At 42.1% G+C, this 19006-nt stretch overlaps 1 long non-coding RNA gene across 1 annotated transcript; it reads right to left on the reverse strand.

Moving 5' to 3' along the window:
* Window positions 1-16831: 16831 nt before the first annotated feature.
* Window positions 16832-18525, reverse strand: LOC134623517 (uncharacterized). The gene is made up of 3 exons (XR_010093354.1): window positions 18485-18525; window positions 16957-17127; window positions 16832-16860 (listed from the first exon to the last, which is right to left on the reverse strand). It is a non-coding gene; the product is annotated as an uncharacterized LOC134623517 (long non-coding RNA).
* Between the last annotated feature and the right edge of the window lie 481 nt (window positions 18526-19006).

The raw sequence follows: 19006 nt of genomic DNA on the forward strand, positions 1-19006 counted from the left end.
AATCTGCTGTGGTGGCATTAAAGTCCTGCCAGTTTACAGCGGCTGATTTGGTCCCTAAAATCCAGAGAGTAATTATTCATGGTAAGGAATTCATGTGGACACTAAGCGTGTGGGCAGGCAAGGACATTTAAACAGTGAGGCTGACGACCTACCATTTCTTCGTGTGACTGCTTCTGCTCTAAAAGGGACTCCAATGCCAAAATCGATGAATTTGACACATAGAAATGCTGGATGATCAGGCGATGTGTCAAACACAATATTGTCTGGCTTAATGTCTCGATGGAAGACACCCTTGGATTGCATTTCAGCGGCTGCATGTACCAGCTGTCTCATTATGACCTGACAGACAAATGAAAAATACGTTCAAATAATCAGATTTACATTATCCATTAAAGATTGCCACTAGAAGAATTGTAAAGTGCACACATAAGAAGCCATACTGGGAAATTGTCTTCTCTGCGTTTTCCAAAGAAGACAGTCCCAAAGCCTCCTTCACCCAGCTTATCCTGCTCTTCGTATTTTTCTTCAAAGTCCTCTACAGAGAGACAAAACTAACACAGGGGTTGTGATTAGTTGTATGTAGGAAAGCTGACTTTGCCTCAATGTACACATTCATACAGTCTTTGTTAGAAGCTTCCTAGTGATTAGCAGATGGATACCAGCTAAACTCTGAGAGCTTGGGAAAGAGGCTCTATCACTGCAGGTGTGGTGTGAACTTACCTATGTACTTCTTACCTTTAGTGTGACTTTTGTATGTGCTGTGTGTATCTGACTCGTAGACGGAGCAGCTGGCCTCCTCCTGTGAGCTTGATGTCTTGCTCTTTTTACTGCGTGGTTGTTTTGTTCCATCGCTGCTTGACTTTCCTTTGCTGCTCTTCTTTCTGAAAGCAGCTGCAAAAACCAAAACCAATTAGACCTCTGAACTCCACACAGGCCTACAGATGATCAATAACTGTGTCAATAGAAAATTGTATTTTTTAGTCAGTATAAGCTTTTAATGATATAAGTTTGCTTGTGATAGAATGCTGCATGATGATCATTTCCTTGCTTAGAACTGATTGTTCTTTTCATTGTTCAGGATTGATTCTTCTTCATAACACGTGTTCTGATATTTGTATCTGAGTCTTCTCACAGCGATAGTAAGAAGAATAACAAGCAGTTCTGACCTCGAACACACACACACACACACAACACACACACACACACTCACAATCACATACGCATATGCTCACGTCAAATGTATTCATTTTTCTTGTGTATAAATAAAGACAAGTGCAAGAGCAGAGCGCGCATCGCAGGGCCCCCACTCTGGTGTGAGCGTTCTGTGATCGCCCTTGTATACAAGCAAATGCTGCAGCGTGTGTGTGTGTTTCTCCTCTTAGACTCTCAGCTGAAGAAGTGTCTTTAGAATAAATCTCTTGACATTTATTTTGGTCCTTCGAAGCCGGGGCAGAAACATCAGAACTGTTATCTGTGACTCTGTTCCAGGATCCAGCACTGCCTCCCGACGCCGTGGGAAGCCAGCACCGAAGTCTGTGCACAGCCCTCTTAGACGAGGCCGAAAGACCTGGGACGCTAAAATTCGGGTCCAGGCCGGTGTTTTTAGTCTGGTACACGGCGGTGGGATTCAGTCTGACGATCCGAACCACCAGTGAGACGTCTGAGGGTGAGAGAAACGCTATTTTGGTTAGGAATCGCCGTAATGAACCGAATAACAAACAAAATAGAAAAATAAAATAGGTTAGGATTCGCCAAAATGAACCAAATTAGATTTAGGTTTTAGAAGTAGCCGCAATTACTTCATAACAAATTAAAATAGGTTAGGATTCGCCGTAACGAACCGAATTAGACTTAGGTTTTAGAAGTAGCCGTAATTACTTCATAACAAATTGTAAAAGCGCGCAAATGTCTATGTGTGTATGTGTCTAGAAGTAAGTTGATTTTGCAGCACAATACGCTGCTGAACTACTTCTATTTTATTTTGTTTTCTTTGCTGAGGCTCACGTACTGGTGACATTGGAGAACGGTTGGGCTTCGTCTCGTAACACTGATACCGCTTGACCTTTAGGGTCAAGTCGAAGGCCGTATCAGTAACCACTCTGAAGTCGAGCGTGCCAGTGATGGCCCAGCAAAATCTTTAAAAATGGGGAATAAACAAGCAAAATTAACACCTGATGAGGGATGGTTAGACAAACAACAAGCCGGAGCAGGAATAATCCAAAAGAAGGAGAGAGGAATGGAGAGGAAGACAGGCAACAAAGAGTAAAAGCATTAACAAACAAAGAAGACAGTGACTCAGAACAGGATAGCAGCTCAGGTGAAGAGAATAGTTCAGATCAGGAAGGACATAATAATCCCTCACCAAGTGAAAAATTCAAGACCAAAGTAGAAGTTTAAAAGGGCTGGAAACAGACCCGACTCAATACATGTAAATACAAGAGGAATAAAGTTAAATAAACAAAAGGCTAAATTGAATTAGAACTTAACTGTAATGTATTCAAGTTGATGATAGCAAGGATAACAACCTGTAAACTGGTATTAACAATGGCACATAGTTGGGATGAAGACCATGCCCAGGATGAACAGGTTGTGTGAATCAAGCAAGATTCACACAACCACATATTAAATAAATATTGTTCAGCCAAGGAAAGTGTGTGTGAAGACTTCCGTTTTCCGGCAATGGAGTAAGGTGTGTCGGCCACTAGCACCTGCCTAACTTTTTCAAAAATTGTACTTTTCGAGCCCCATTTTGCTGTTAGACACGAACTTTTCGGGTCATTTATGAATGTTACATTGGAAGGATGTCTAAGGGAAGGAGACAGATCGAGAAAAACCTTACTACCGAGAGTTGTGCTAACGCTGGCGCAGCAGAGGACGCTGGCGCAGCCTTGAACCCGGCACTTGTCGCCCTGCTTGAACAGCACAGAATAGCCATAGCCGCAGATTTTAAGGCTACATCGGATGTAATTAATGATAAGTTGGACAAGATTCAAGCGGAAGTTGCAAATCAAGAACTACGTATTGGTGAGCTTGAATCAAACGCAGCGGATGTGGTTCAGCGTTTAGCAGTGCTTGAAGCTAAGTATGATTCACTACAGGAGGAAAACAAACTTTTCAAAACTAAACTTTCCGACCTGGAGAGTAGAAGCAGACGGCAGAACATACGTCTGGCGGGCCTGCCGGAATCGGTGGAGCCGGGTCCACGGCCAACTGAGTTCTTTTCCCGGCTGCTGGTGGAGGTCTTCGGTGCACAAACTTTGCCATCTCCTCCGGAGCTTGACAGAGCCCACCGTAGCCTTATGCCCAAACCGGGCCCTGATGGGAGGCCACGCTCAGTTATTATTCGCTTCCACCGCTTCCAGATCAAAGAGCTGCTGATGAGGGAAGCACGGAGACGCCGAGGGACGTTGGAGTATTGTGGACATAAACTCCAGTTTTATGAGGATTATAACGCCGACGTCCAGAAGCAGCGAGCCCAGTATAAGGATGTTATGGCCGAGTTATACCGGAGAGGCCTCCGTCCTTCCCTTCTTTTCCCCGCCAGGCTTCGTATTACTCTTCCAGATGGGAAAATTCGGCGATTGGAGTCAGTTGAGGAGGCCTCTCGTTTCATTCAAACTATGGAAGAAAACCAAAGCTCTCCATCCTGAATTGGACACTGTAGCCGGTCAGAGCACTCACTCTAATTTATAACTATAACAGGTCGGACTACCCTATGTGGCGTCCTCGTTGTGACTGAGATTATACAGCCGCGATGTTGGTATAGCAGTATATTCTTTGCTGTTTGTTCTAAGTTAAAATTGGTTCGTTGTTTGGCTGATTTGTTCTTGTTTTCTTTAATTTCTTTTTTTCGTGGCCTGAAAACTGAGACCCTGGTTCGAGTTTAGGGGCCAATATTCAAGGGTGTAGGTATGATGCTAGTGGTACGGGGAGCTCTTGACTAATATGGGAAGTAAGCAGGGGCTTACGCGGTTGCTTTTTAATGCAACCTGCTGGGGTGATATTGGTGGGTGGTATTGTTTTAGTTTGTTTTTTTTTACACAGGGATATGTTATTGTATTGCATTTTCTTTCTGGGGTGGGGTTGGTTGACATGTTTTCTGTTGCTGTTGTTGCTGCTGTTGTTTTCGTTCCCTCTCTTTCCTCCTTGGGCAATTTTGCATATATATATAATATATTATATTTTGCATATAATAATGTGGGACTTCCTTGATGAGTGGTAATCTTACCTTTGTTAGCTGGAATGTGAGAGGGTTGAACCACCCAATAAAGCGAAAGAGAGTCTTATTACGGTTGAAGCAATTCAAGCCCGGGGTAGTTTTTTTGCAAGAGACTCATTTGCAGGATTCAGATCACTCACGCCTGGCGAAATGTTGGTCAGGACAGATGTTTCACTCTAATTTTAATGCAAAGGCTAGGGGTACAGCTATTCTTATTGATCAGAACATCCCATTTGTTTCATCTACTGTTGTGTCAGACAAAAATGGACGATTTATAATAGTGTCTGGCAAACTTTGTGATAGGTTTGTGACTTTGGCCAATCTTTATGCACCCAATTTTGATGATGTGCAATTTTTTCAATGCCTGTTTTCACACCTCCCGGACTTAAATAGTCACTCTTTGATTTTGGGGGGCGATTTTAATCTTTATTTGCATGCGGTTTTAGATCGTTCATCCCCCAAACCGGCTACTCTTAATAAATCTGCAACTTATGTCAAGTCTTTTCTTGAAGATTATAGTCTTACGGATCCCTGGCGGTTTCTGTTTCCTACTGGTAGAGACTATTCTTTCTTCTCACATGTACATCACACCTACACTAGAATAGATTATTTTTTCATTGACAATTTGCTAATTAATAGTATAAGATCCTGCAGCTATGAAAGTATTACTGTCTCGGATCATGCCCCCCTTGTGCTCAAAATAGCTTTTCAAGGTTGCGACTCTGTGAGAAAGCTCTGGAGATTGGATCCATTGCTGCTCACGGATGAACAATTTGTTTCTAACATCTCTTCTAAAGTTAAAATTTTTCTTAACGAGAATAGAACACCTGGTATGCCAAACAGGACGGTGTGGGAGGCTCTGAAGGCATTTCTGAGAGGAGAAATCATCTCAGTGGCAGCATTTAAAAGACAGTGTGCACAGCGGGAACAGAGGCTTATTTCAGCCCAGATTTTAAACATCGACAGGCAGTACGCTCAGTCACCATCACTGGCACTATATAAAAAACGCTTAAGTTTACAAACCAAATTCAATCTGCTTTCCACTCGACAAGTGGAAGGATGTCTGATTAGGAATAAGAGCGATTTTTACGAGCATGGTGGAAAGACCGGTAAGCTTTTGGCCACTCAACTGCGTGGTATTAGGGCTAAACAAATTATAACTGGCGTAAAGGCGGACAATGGAGTGGTGACTAGGGATCAGAAGGCGATTAATGACATTTTTTCTTCATTTTACTCTAAGTTATATACATCAGAGTCTACTGTTAATGTAAAAGATTTACATGGTTTCTTTGACTCCATTGATATGCCTTTGCTCTCCCCAGAGCTTAGACAGACTCTGGAAGCCCCCATCTCAACGGCGGAAATTCAGGCGGCAATAACATCTATGCAATCTGGGAAATCTCCTGGTCCTGATGGATTTTCTGCAGACTTTTATAAAAAATTCTCGGATGATTTGGCTCCTTTCCTTTGCGAAGTTTTTACAGAGTCGCTAGACTCTGGGGCACTTCCTTCATCATGCTACCAGGCCTGTATCACAGTGTTACTTAAGAAGGGCAAGGACCCGACTGACTGTGCTTCTTATAGGCCTATATCTCTGTTAAACACGGATGTTAAAATTCTGTCTAAGCTACTGGCGCACAGACTGGAAAAAATTCTACCTGCTATAATCTCTCCCGACCAAACTGGCTTTATTAAAAATCGGCATGCCTTTTTTAACATACGGCGACTTTTTAATATTATCTATGCCCCTGGCCACGTCGTGCCTGAATGCCTTATTGCTATGGACGCAGAAAAAGCATTTGACAGGGTGGAGTGGGAATATTTGTTTTTTACTTTAGAAAGGTTTGGAATGGGCCCCTTATTTTGCTCATGGATTAAACTTCTTTACGCAAGCCCCACGGCTTCAGTGGTAACTAACTGTCGCTACTCTGACTATTTTAAGCTCCACCGCGGAACGAGACAGGGCTGCCCTTTAAGCCCATTGCTTTTTGCTCTTGCAATTGAGCCATTAGCAATTGCAGTCCGTGGCAGTGGGGATATAAAAGGCATATGGAGGGGGGGGATTGAGCATAGAGTTTCACTGTATGCTGATGACCTTCTCTTATTTCTTTCCAACCCGCTTACCTCTTTACCTGCTGTACTTAATATATTGAACGGTTTTAGTCAGCTCTCTGGATACAAAATCAATATGAATAAGAGTGAACTGTTTTTGATTAATGAGAGGGCTCGAAATTTGGATTTGGTAAATGTTCCCTTTAAAATAGTCACAGATCACTTTGATTACCTTGGAATAAGTGTCACAGAGCAATTTAATTGTTTGTTTAAGAAGAATCTCCTCCCCCTGCTGGAACAGTGCAAGTATATGTTGTCTAGATGGTCCCCATTATCCTTATCTTTAATAGGTAGGATTAATTCAGTGAAAATGATGCTACTTCCAAAATTCTTATATGTCTTTCAATGCCTCCCTATCCTGATTCCAAAATCCTTTTTTAAATCTTTAGATTCACTAATCACTTCATATATTTGGAATGGCAAAGCTCCCAAATTGAAGAAATCTATTCTTCAAAGGCCCAAGTCGGTTGGAGGTTTAGGCCTACCCAATTTCCAGTACTATTATTGGGCCGCCAATATTAGGTGTTTGTTATATTGGAGATACTATCATCTCGAACCGTCACCACCAGTTTGGGTTGCCATGGAGTCATTTTCAAGTGGGAAAATTTCTCTACCTGCAACTTTAGGTTCATCACTCCCTTTGGCATCGCCTCTACCCAGTAACAATAGAGTTGTCCAGCAGTCTCTTAGGATTTGGTCTCAGTTCAGGCAGAGTCTGGGTCTTCGGGCTTTCTCACTTCAAAGCCCAGTTGCAGCAAACCACTTATTTGTTCCCTCAATGGCAGATAATGCTTTTCATATCTGGCATAGAAAGGGCCTAAAATCCTTTGCAGACTTATATGAAGACAGTCAATTTGTAAGTTTCTCTCAAATATCCACCAAATTTGGCATAGCTGCAGCTCAGTTTTTTCGCTTTTTACAGGTCAGACATTACGTGCAGAGTGTGACAACAGAATTCCCCCAAATGCCTCCGCACAACCCAGTAGATGATTTTTTAACGGTTAACCCAACCTCAAGGGGTATAATATCAACTCTCTACAGCTTAATTTCCAATTTACAATGCTCTTCAATAGCTGCTATCAAATCTAAATGGGAACAGGACCTTACCTTTCATATTACGGATGAACTCTGGGACTCTATCCTTGGTCAGGTTCACAATATATCAATGTGTGCTCGACATACACTTATCCAATTTAAGATAGTTCATCGGGGGCATTGGTCCAGGGAGAGGCTGGCACACATATATCCAGGGGTGGACCCAGCCTGTATAAGGTGTGGGGGTGCTCCTGGTACATTGTTTCATATGTACTGGTCCTGTCCTTCGTTGTCCACCTTTTGGAAATCTGTTTTCCATTCGATGTCTGAAGTCGTGCAGCATCAAATTGAACCAGAGCCACTCTGTGCTATGTTTGGTGCGGTCCAGAATTTGAATCTGTCCAACTCCAGACTCAGAATATTAAACTTTTCATTACTGCTGGCCAGGCGAGCTATTTTGCTGAAATGGAAAGACTCTTCTCCCCCTTCACACACACAATGGCTAAAAGATGTAATGTCCTGTATGGATGTAGAAAAAATTAGATATACAGTTCGAGGGTCTAAAAATAAATTTTATAAACTCTGGTCTCCCTTTCTGGACTTTTTTGAAAGGCCCTCAACTATTGTTACTGAGTAGTCCAAGGAAATACCCCCCCCCCCCCGCTCCCCCCCCCTTTTTTTTTTTTTTTTTTTTTTTTTTTTCCTTATATGAGTTTATTTGGTGTTTTTAATTTTTGTTTGGTCTTTTGCTTTTCTTTGTTGGGCCGCCGGCTGCCAACTATCTGTTATTTTAAGGGTTAGGGTGGGAACAGGATTGAAATTTTGGAAAATTCTGAAGCATTTTTTTTTGTATACATTATATTGAAACCTTTGTTTAATAAAAAGACTTTTGAAAGAAAAAAAAAAAAAAAAAAAGGAAAGTGTGTGAAAAGGAAAATGTCTCCAGCTTGGGAGGGGGTGAAACTGCAGATCACCCTCAGCCCTTGGTGGATACAAATAAAAAATAAATAAATATTGTGATACACTATTGCTGTTATATAAAGAGATAATAACATTAATAATGAAATAATATTAATATGAAGAGGCACCTTAGTCAGTTATGATGTGAGGTGGATAATTGTTGGAAGTAGTCTGCATCAAACTTAAGGTTGCTCAAATTCAGTACAATGACATATGAGAGGATGAAAATAAAGACATTATCTAAACCAATTAAGTGCATAGAGGCACTTGACCTACTTGAAAACCTGTCATCCTAGATGAGACATTGCTGAAATATAGAGCACACCTATACTAACAACTAATAATTTAAAACCTGTATACAATGGCTAACGCTACAAAATTGAGAAGCTGAATTAAATATGTGGTCACTGCTAAGCTGATGAGCAGGTTACACTTTTTTACTACATACTGATTACACAAGAAGTCTGATGTGGCCTACAGCGGTGTCATGATTCACTCATTTTGATTACAGGTATAATGTAATGTATAACAGCATAATAATCTCACAGCTGCTAATAGCACATTTGCCTTTTTGTAACACACATGAGAGAAAGGCAACTGTTAAGAAAATGCCCTTCTGGGTGAGACAGGCCCAGAGGCCCTGCATGCAAGCATACTAACACACATGAAGAACAATGAAGAACAGCTTACACTATAGCACACACTATATACATGCGCCTCTATATCTCTCATTGGTGTTAAAGCAGGAAAAACTTAACAGAGTTTTTTTATCAAATGCTGAACTTATCCACCGCTGACATTTAACTCTTCAGCTTGACAATAGGTGAAACGTTTGTGAAAACAGAGAAGCATAAATAAAGACAGAGAGAGCCTGGTATGACCAAGCAGTAATCAGACAATAAATTTAGTTGGTAATACAATAAATTGTGAAATGCTTTCTGTTTGATTGATGCAAAACAAGTAATTTACTGTATGAAGGAAATTCTCTTTTGTGATAATATTTTGAACGTGTATTTCTGTTGACCTGTCAACTTAGTGCATTATGAGCTGATATGCAAATTAGTTGATTGATACTAGATTCGAAGGAATGACTGGATTATAAATAAATGAATAAAATATAACAACGGTTGAAATTAGTTTCTTATTTCTAGTGTGTGGAGGAAGATTTTATCATGGCACACATCTGTTTACATGGGAGAAAACTCGTCATGTGATATGACGTTTAGCAATATGCTTCTGATGTTCAGCACATCAGAAGGATGACTCTGAAATTAGAAAGGGAAACAATTTTGCTGACAAAGCTGAAAAAACAGCAGCAGCAAAAAAAACCACAGTTTTATTAACAACTCGTGAAAATCAGACCATTCGACTGTCTGTACTGCAGGACGAACAAAAAGCAGCACCACCTAAAGAACAGAAAACAATGGCTAAAACACAGAGCAGTACTAGACACTGATGACATATTGAAAATAGCAGGAAAGCCCATTCTTCCCAAATCATTACACAAAACAGCCGCTCTAGTGAGTCATAGTTTTGAGCCATGGCTCATCAGGAGGGGTGATCCAAGGAATGGTCCTTATTAGAAACCGACAATTTTACACTATTAATTTTGAAACTTTGAAACATCCAAAAAGTGCAGGATTAGTGGAGAAAACAAATGGCACTATAAAACAAAGGCTCAGAAAACAATGGAAGAAACTGGCAGACCATGGCCAGAATGTGTAGGCCTAGTCAAAATGTGGATGAGAATAACACAAGGAAATAACAAACTGTCCCCATTTGAAATCATACATGGGCGACCTTTTCCATTGCCAGTTATTAGCGAGCCACTAGATAAGTCAATCCGTGAAACCACTCTGGCAGATTGGATGACTCAATTGTTGACAAACAGAGAAGTCGTTTTGAACAATAAACCGCCGCAAGACTCTTTTTCACCTATTTCCTGCAGGTTGAAGCCAGGTGATTGGATCCTTGTCCGAGTACTCCAAAGGAAAAATTGGAGCTCGCCCCGCTGGGAAGGTCCCTACCAAGTGCTCATCACCACTCCAACTGCCTGCAAAATAGCAGAGAGACCCTCCTGGATACATCAGAGCCACTGCAAAAAGGTTGAGGTCCCAGGAAACCCCGACACGAGGTAATCATCGTCGAAAACGCTGGACTTGACAACGGAACGTGTGACCGGCTCTTCTGGATCAACTTCAACGTGACGAATCGGAACACGTCCATTCACTTCCCAGTGTTTTTGGACCAAACCCCAGGGAAGAACCACTCCATGTGCTACCGACAAGACAACGGTAACAGACCCCTAGGCAACACCACCAACTGTAACCAAACCGCAGCCAATGGAGAGGGTGCACCTGTAAACACGTCCGCGCCCAGCAACGGCACCTACTGGGTGCAGGGAATGGCCTGGCTGTGTGGACAACATGCCTACTTCATACTGCCACCCGGATGGACGGGCACCTGTGCCCCAATCTTCATCTCAGACCACACCTTCAGGATGTCAGCTGTAAATGACTCTCAGACTACAAGACGACGACGAGACGTCTCCACACTACAACCACATGACCCCATCTATGGCAGTGATGTGCCAGAGGAATTTAAGCTTTGGACCACCGGACAAAAGGTTCTCCACTCACTGTTTCCATGGGTGGGCACCGGAAAGAACATGTTAAGAATTGAAACTTTGGACTACCGTTTTGGACACTGGCTCCTGGCTACAGGTGCTAAAGAGACTACTCATCGGAGTTGGAGTATTTTTACTTTTATTTTGTGTTTTTGTAACATGTATCCTGCCATGTCTAAAACTCATGATTAACCGCATAATCATTTCCACTGTAGCTGCATACATAGCCGTGACAAATGATGATGATGATGACTCCGACCTGTTGGAATGTGAAGACTTTGCGTGATTAATGATGATGTGACAGAAAATGTGCAACAAGATGTTACATACTGATATCTCACTTAAAGGTTATACTGACAACAGGAGGGAATGTCAATAGAAAATTGTATTTTTTAGTCAGTATAAGCTTTTAATGATATAAGTTTGCTTGTGATAGAATGCTGCATGATGATCATTTCCTTGCTTAGAACTGATTGTTCTTTTCATTGTTCAGGACTGATTCTTCTTCATAACACGTGTTCTGATATTTGTATCTGAGTCTTCTCACAGCGATAGTAAGAAGAATAACAAGCAGTTCTGACCTCGAACACACACACACACACACACAACACACACACACACACACACACTCACACACACACAATCACATACGCATATGCTCACGTCAAATGTATTCATTTTTCTTGTGTATAAATAAAGACAAGTGCAAGAGCAGAGCGCGCATCGCAGGGCCCCCACTCTGGTGTGAGCGTTCTGTGATCGCCCTTGTATACAAGCAAATGCTGCAGCGTGTGTGTGTGTTTCTCCTCTTAGACTCTCAGCTGAAGAAGTTTCTTTAGAATAAATCTCTTGACAAACTGTAAAACAAAAAATCTCTGAATGTCTCACTTACACTTCTCCAAGACAAGATGGCTGAGGCCTGGGGTTGGACTTTTGCTGTCCTTGCTTCTTTTGGAAGCTTTTTCCAGTCTTTCTGTGGCACAATCTTTGCGTTTGGAGCTCTTGATTCGCCCATCTGACGTCCTGTCCTCTATCCTGAGGAACCAGGGATCAGTGTGGCGGTCTGCAGTTTGTACAAAGATCACTTGGTTACTACTGAATCAAAACACCTGAAGTAAAAGCCCCAAATTATGATGAATTTAACAGGTAAAGGAGACTTTACTCACCTAGATATTTACGCACACCCACAGCACGTGGTGTGGTAAAGGTCGGCCAAGATTTTGACCACATGTCAGAAACTGGTTCAAAATTGTACTAAACTCACTTGAACTCTGACTTTGTCTGCACTTAGAACTATCACAAGACATTAAAACAAAACATCGGGCATTGATGACATCACAGCAATCTAACATTCTAATCTATGCAAACTGTCTCCAAGGCTACATAATATCAAATTAAATCATAGCAAAGGAGTAAAAAGCAGGATCAGTCTTAGGGTGTATGTTACATGTTTGCCAGTTTGGATGAGTGAGTGCAATACTTCATCGGCCTGTGTTGTAGCAAGCTGTTGAACCTGCTGAGAAACTTTTCTTTGTCCACTCTGCCCCAAACTTCACATGCTCCATAAAGGTCGGGGCCTAGAGACCTCTGCATAGTTATTGCAATTAGCATTAGGTTATCAGTGTCATCTGATATACAGTGGCTTGCAAAAGTATTCGGCCCCCTTGAACTTTTCCACATTTTGTCACATTACAGCCACAAACATGAATCAGTTTTATTGGAATTCCACGTGAAAGACCAATACAAAGTGGTGTACACTTGAGAAGTGGAACGAAAATCATACATGATACCAAACATTTTTTACAAATAAATAACTGCAAAGTGGGGACACCTGGCTGGAGATGCTCACTCAAGGACAACACCATACCATCCAAATGGCAACCCATTTCCAGCTGAGCCATTTAATTGGATATTTCTTCAAATGCTAAGGACACTGGAGGAGAAGGCAAAGAGCAGCTGGAAAGAGCATCTGCCTCAGATAGTACATGCATACAACTGCACCAGGCATGAGGCAACAGGCTTTTCACCCCACTACCTCTTGTATGGTCGACACCCCCGTCTCCTAGTAGACTTAATTTTTGGCCTGTTAGCCAGAGATGGGACTGAAAGACCTCAGAGCTATGCCAGATTTGCGTCTCTACTGTGGTGTCAAATATCAATACCAGAATGTGTGTCGATGTATGTGCATTCATTTGTGCATGCGTGGAGATCTGAGGTTGGCTGGTAGGGTGGACCTCTGTGCATAATCACAAGTGTGTGCAAACATTTCCATGATTGGATTTCTTGGAATTTGGTTTCTTTGGGGGATTTTTTCAAGTTTTTGTAATGTGACAGGTTAAAGAATTAACATTCAGCTTACCCTCTGAAATGTCAGTGTGCATCTCAGATGTGTTGTTGTCATCAGGGATGATGTGACGTACCAGCCAATCCATCACCGCACCCAGCTGCAAAACTGTGACGCAATCTGCTGTGGTGGCATTAAAGTCCTGCCAGTTTACAGCGGCTGATTTGGTCCCTAAAATCCAGAGAGTAATTATTCATGGTAAGGAATTCATGTGGACACTAAGCGTGTGGGCAGGCAAGGACATTTAAACAGTGAGGCTGACGACCTACCATTTCTTCGTGTGACTGCTTCTGCTCTAAAAGGGACTCCAATGCCAAAATCGATGAATTTGACACATAGAAATGCTGGATGATCAGGCGATGTGTCAAACACAATATTGTCTGGCTTAATGTCTCGATGGAAGACACCCTTGGATTGCATTTCAGCGGCTGCATGTACCAGCTGTCTCATTATGACCTGACAGACAAATGAAAAATACGTTCAAATAATCAGATTTACATTATCCATTAAAGATTGCCACTAGAAGAATTGTAAAGTGCACACATAAGAAGCCATACTGGGAAATTGTCTTCTCTGCGTTTTCCAAAGAAGACAGTCCCAAAGCCTCCTTCACCCAGCTTATCCTGCTCTTCGTACTTTTCTTCAAAGTCCTCTACAGAGAGACAAAACAAACACAGGGGTTGTGATTAGTTGTATGTAGGAAAGCTGACTTTGCCTCAATGTACACATTCATACAGTCTTTGTTAGAAGCTTCCTAGTGATTAGCAGATGGATACCAGCTAAACTCTGAGAGCTTGGGAAAGAGGCTCTATCACTGCAGGTGTGGTGTGAACTTACCTATGTACTTCTTACCTTTAGTGTGACTTTTGTATGTGCTGTGTGTATCTGACTCGTAGACGGAGCAGCTGGCCTCCTCCTGTGAGCTTGATGTCTTGCTCTTTTTACTGCGTGGTTGTTTTGTTCCATCGCTGCTTGACTTTCCTTTGCTGCTCTTCTTTCTGAAAGCAGCTGCAAAAACCAAAACCAATTAGACCTCTGAACTCCACACAGGCCTACAGATGATCAATAACTGTAAAACAAAAAATCTCTGAATGTCTCACTTACACTTCTCCAAGACAAGATGGCTGAGGCCTGGGGTTGGACTTTTGCTGTCCTTGCTTCTTTTGGAAGCTTTTTCCAGTCTTTCTGTGGCACAATCTTTGCGTTTGGAGCTCTTGATTCGCCCATCTGACGTCCTGTCCTCTATCCTGAGGAACCAGGGATCAGTGTGGCGGTCTGCAGTTTGTACAAAGATCACTTGGTTACTACTGAATCAAAACACCTGAAGTAAAAGCCCCAAATTATGATGAATTTAACAGGTAAAGGAGACTTTACTCACCTAGATATTTACGCACACCCACAGCACGTGGTGTGGTAAAGGTCGGCCAAGATTTTGACCACATGTCAGAAACTGGTTCAAAATTGTACTAAACTCACTTGAACTCTGACTTTGTCTGCACTTAGAACTATCACAAGACATTAAAACAAAACATCGGGCATTGATGACATCACAGCAATCTAACATTCTAATCTATGCAAACTGTCTCCAAGGCTACATAATATCAAATGAAATCATAGCAAAGGAGTAAAAAGCAGGATCAGTCTTAGGGTGTATGTTACATGTTTGCCAGTTTGGATGAGTGAGTGCAATACTTCATCGGCCTGTGTTGTAGCAAGCTGTTGAACCTGCTGAGAAACTTTTCTTTGTCCACTCTGCCCCAAACTTCACATGCTCCATAAAGGTCGAGGCCTAGAGACCTCTGCATAGTTATTGCAATTAGCATTAGGTTATCAGTGTCATCTGATATACAGTGGCTTGCAAAAGTATTCGGCCCCCTTGAACTTTTCCACATTTTGTCACATTACAGCCACAAACATGAATCAGTTTTATTGGAATTCCACGTGAAAGACCAATACAAAGTGGTGTACACTTGAGAAGTGGAACGAAAATCATACATGATACCAAACATTTTTTACAAATAAATAACTGCAAAGTGGGGACACCTGGCTGGAGATGCTCACTCAAGGACAACACCATACCATCCAAATGGCAACCCATTTCCAGCTGAGCCATTTAATTGGATATTTCTTCAAATGCTAAGGACACTGGAGGAGAAGGCAAAGAGCAGCTGGAAAGAGCATCTGCCTCAGATAGTACATGCATACAACTGCACCAGGCATGAGGCAACAGGCTTTTCACCCCACTACCTCTTGTATGGTCGACACCCCCGTCTCCTAGTAGACTTAATTTTTGGCCTGTTAGCCAGAGATGGGACTGAAAGACCTCAGAGCTATGCCAGATTTGCGTCTCTACTGTGATGTCAAATATCAATACCAGAATGTGTGTCGATGTATGTGCATTCATTTGTGCATGCGTGGAGATCTGAGGTTGGCTGGTAGGGTGGACCTCTGTGCATAATCACAAGTGTGTGCAAACATTTCCATGATTGGATTTCTTGGAATTTGGTTTCTTTGGGGGATTTTTTCAAGTTTTTGTAATGTGACAGGTTAAAGAATTAACATTCAGCTTACCCTCTGAAATGTCAGTGTGCATCTCAGATGTGTTGTTGTCATCAGGGATGATGTGACGTACCAGCCAATCCATCACCGCACCCAGCTGCAAAACTGTGACGCAATCTGCTGTGGTGGCATTAAAGTCCTGCCAGTTTACAGCGGCTGATTTGGTCCCTAAAATCCAGAGAGTAATTATTCATGGTAAGGAATTCATGTGGACACTAAGCGTGTGGGCAGGCAAGGACATTTAAACGGTGAGGCTGACGACCTACCATTTCTTCGTGTGACTGCTTCTGCTCTAAAAGGGACTCCAATGCCAAAATCGATGAATTTGACACATAGAAATGCTGGATGATCAGGCGATGTGTCAAACACAATATTGTCTGGCTTAATGTCTCGATGGAAGACACCCTTGGATTGCATTTCAGCGGCTGCATGTACCAGATGTCTCATTATGACCCGACAGACAAATGAAAAATACGTTCAAATAATCAGATTTACATTATCCATTAAAGATTGCCACTAGAAGAATTGTAAAGTGCACACATAAGAAGCCATACTGGGAAATTGTCTTCTCTGCTTTTTCCAAAGAAGACAGTCCCAAAGCCTCCTTCACCCAGCTTATCCTGCTCTTCGTATTTTTCTTCAAAGTCCTCTACAGAGAGACAAAACTAACACAGGGGTTGTGATTAGTTGTATGTAGGAAAGCTGACTTTGCCTCAATGTACACATTCATACAGTCTTTGTTAGAAGCTTCCTAGTGATTAGCAGATGGATACCAGCTAAACTCTGAGAGCTTGGGAAAGAGGCTCTATCACTGCAGGTGTGGTGTGAACTTACCTATGTACTTCTTACCTTTAGTGTGACTTTTGTATGTGCTGTGTGTATCTGACTCGTAGACGGAGCAGCTGGCCTCCTCCTGTGAGCTTGATGTCTTGCTCTTTTTACTGCGTGGTTGTTTTGTTCCATCGCTGCTTGACTTTCCTTTGCTGCTCTTCTTTCTGAAAGCAGCTGCAAAAACCAAAACCAATTAGACCTCTGAACTCCACACAGGCCTACAGATGATCAATAACTGTAAAACAAAAAATCTCTGAATGTCTCACTTACACTTCTCCAAGACAAGATGGCTGAGGCCTGGGGTTGGACTTTTGCTGTCCTTGCTTCTTTTGGAAGCTTTTTCCAGTCTTTCTGTGGCACAGTCTTTGCGTTTGGAGCTCTTGATTCGCCCATCTGACGTCCTGTCCTCTATCCTGAGGAACCAGGGATCAGTGTGGCGGTCTGCAGTTTGTACAAAGATCACTTGGTTACTACTGAATCAAAACACCTGAAGTAAAAGCCCCAAATTATGATGAATTTAACAGGTAAAGGAGACTTTACTCACCTAGATATTTACGCACACCCACAGCACGTGGTGTGGTAAAGGTCGGCCAAGATTTTGACCACATGTCAGAAACTGGTTCAAAATTGTACTAAACTCACTTGAACTCTGACTTTGTCTGCACTTAGAACTATCACAAGACATTAAAACAAAACATCGGGCATTGATGACATCACAGCAATCTAACATTCTAATCTATGCAAACTGTCTCCAAGGCTACATAATATCAAATGAAATCATAGCAAAGGAGTAAAAAGCAGGATCAGTCTTAGGGTGTATGTTACATGTTTGCCAGTTTGGATGAGTGAGTGCAATACTTCATCGGCCTGTGTTGTAGCAAGCTGTTGAACCTGCTGAGAAACTTTTCTTTGTCCACTCTGCCCCAAACTTCACATGCTCCATAAAGGTCGAGGCCTAGAGACCTCTGCATAGTTATTGCAATTAGCATTAGGTTATCAGTGTCATCTGATATACAGTGGCTTGCAAAAGTATTCGGCCCCCTTGAACTTTTCCACATTTTGTCACATTACAGCCACAAACATGAATCAGTTTTATTGGAATTCCACGTGAAAGACCAATACAAAGTGGTGTACACTTGAGAAGTGGAACGAAAATCATACATGATACCAAACATTTTTTACAAATAAATAACTGCAAAGTGGGGACACCTGGCTGGAGATGCTCACTCAAGGACAACACCATACCATCCAAATGGCAACCCATTTCCAGCTGAGCCATTTAATTGGATATTTCTTCAAATGCTAAGGACACTGGAGGAGAAGGCAAAGAGCAGCTGGAAAGAGCATCTGCCTCAGATAGTACATGCATACAACTGCACCAGGCATGAGGCAACAGGCTTTTCACCCCACTACCTCTTGTATGGTCGACACCCCCGTCTCCTAGTAGACTTAATTTTTGGCCTGTTAGCCAGAGATGGGACTGAAAGACCTCAGAGCTATGCCAGATTTGCGTCTCTACTGTGATGTCAAATATCAATACCAGAATGTGTGTCGATGTATGTGCATTCATTTGTGCATGCGTGGAGATCTGAGGTTGGCTGGTAGGGTGGACCTCTGTGCATAATCACAAGTGTGTGCAAACATTTCCATGATTGGATTTCTTGGAATTTGGTTTCTTTGGGGGATTTTTTCAAGTTTTTGTAATGTGACAGGTTAAAGAATTAACATTCAGCTTACCCTCTGAAATGTCAGTGTGCATCTCAGATGTGTTGTTGTCATCAGGGATGATGTGACGTACCAGCCAATCCATCACCGCACCCAGCTGCAAAACTGTGACGCAATCTGCTGTGGTGGCATTAAAGTCCCGCCAGTTTACAGCGGCTGATTTGGTCCCTAAAATCCAGAGAGTAATTATTCATGGTAAGGAATTCATGTGGACACTAAGCGTGTGGGCAGGCAAGGACATTTAAACAGTGAGGCTGACGACCTACCATTTCTTCGTGTGACTGCTTCTGCTCTAAAAGGGACTCCAATGCCAAAATCGATGAATTTGACACATAGAAATGCTGGATGATCAGGCGATGTGTCAAACACAATATTGTCTGGCTTAATGTCTCGATGGAAGACACCCTTGGATTGCATTTCAGCGGCTGCATGTACCAGCTGTCTCATTATGACCTGACAGACAAATGAAAAATACATTCAAATAATCAGATTTACATTATCCATTAATGTAAATCTCTATATGACATTTACAGTACAGTACTCACACATGACATAGGAGGGAAGAAATATGAACTTTTTGACATAAATTTGATCA

The sequence above is a fragment of the Pelmatolapia mariae genome, unplaced genomic scaffold, assembly GCF_036321145.2.
Source record: "Pelmatolapia mariae isolate MD_Pm_ZW unplaced genomic scaffold, Pm_UMD_F_2 NODE_ptg000713l+_length_28971_cov_1, whole genome shotgun sequence".
NCBI classification, from domain to species: domain Eukaryota; kingdom Metazoa; phylum Chordata; class Actinopteri; order Cichliformes; family Cichlidae; genus Pelmatolapia; species Pelmatolapia mariae.